This window comes from Aplysia californica, unplaced genomic scaffold (assembly GCF_000002075.1).
Source record: "Aplysia californica isolate F4 #8 unplaced genomic scaffold, AplCal3.0 scaffold00308, whole genome shotgun sequence".
Classification (NCBI taxonomy): domain Eukaryota; kingdom Metazoa; phylum Mollusca; class Gastropoda; order Aplysiida; family Aplysiidae; genus Aplysia; species Aplysia californica.
In genome coordinates, this window is record NW_004797578.1 from 250,061 (window position 1) to 251,339 (window position 1,279).

Genomic DNA, 1,279 nt, shown 5'->3' on the forward strand with positions numbered 1-1,279 from the left:
GAAGGATGTCAAGCTGCGTGTTGCTTGCTGAAGATCACACATTTTATAGCCACTAAAACCGCCGCAAATCAATTATTTACAAAAACATTTCAAAACAAACTGCAAAATATCAAATTACGTTTTAAAACGTAACCCTCCCCGTTTTTTTTTTTTTTTACTTTGTCTAGAAGCGCAAAGCATTTTGATTAGTCTATCTCCGTCGGAGACGTCTCCGAACAGATACTGCGCCTAAGATAATTATAATATCATGCTGCTGCGATCTCGAAACCCGAATCCGCGTATTCGAATATGAAAAGCATCGTTCCCCGTACAGCCCCTTATCTCCTCGCCTAGTTTTCAGCTTGACACGAACCGCAATCAAGGACCCTGGATGGAGTCGGTCTCTGAAATATCTGGGTCTTGCTTATATTATTTTTTAGACCGTCTTGACAAGAATCAAGTCTTTTGCTGTTTTGCTAGTGGTTGTTTTGTTCTGTGAGCTTGGATACTCAACGAAGGAAGGCTGTTTTAAATTAAGGTAACCTCACTCTGGTAACATCTTGCTATGTTTGTGCTTTACCTGCGTATTGATGGTTCAGCTTGTCAGAAGTCTTGGAAATTTTCTGTAGTCGCTTAACCCTATCCGACGCCCTTGTATTATTCTGTACCCCCGGGATTGTTTTCTTCCCATTTTACAATACTTCTAGTACGAGAATCTCTTTAAAACTTTCAGTATTCCCCCCCCCCCAAAAAAAAACATTTTGAAAGACTGCTATGCAAAGTGTACGGATCGCACTAGGAAATAAATTACCTCTTTGGAAAGTGGTGGCACAGAGCTCCGCACGTCGTATGGATAAGATAGTAAAACACGACGTACGGAGAGGGTTAAGAAATAGTTAATATGTTTGTTAAATAGGTAAGCTAACATTCTAATGGAAAGACGGATGGGACGCGCCAATAAGGATAGTGTAAGTGGGCTAACGAAAGACAGACAGACAGACAAACAGACAGACAGACAGACAGATAGACAGACAGACAAACACAGATAGACAGAGAGAGATGGGGGGGGGCGAGAGATAGAGAGAGAGAGAGGGAGAGAGAGAGAACAAACAGACTTACAGACAGAAAGATAGACAGACACACACACACAGGCAAACAGGCAGACGGAGACACAAAAAGACATACATACACACACACGCCACACTCACACAAACACAGACATCCACACAAATATACAAACACACACACACACACACACACGCATACACACAGTACACACGTTTACACACACACACACACA

The 1,279-nt window shown here is 42.1% G+C and overlaps 1 protein-coding gene across 1 annotated transcript in view; it reads left to right on the forward strand.

Annotated features, from left to right (window-relative positions):
• The first annotated feature begins 353 nt into the window (after positions 1-353).
• Positions 354-1,279, forward strand: part of LOC101863276 (protein HtrL) — a 28,944-nt gene continuing 28,018 nt past the window's right edge. Inside the window, exon 1 of the mRNA XM_013084658.2 lies at positions 354-517. The gene's annotated coding sequence lies outside the window, so the exon portion shown is untranslated. The remainder of the gene's footprint in view (positions 518-1,279) is intronic.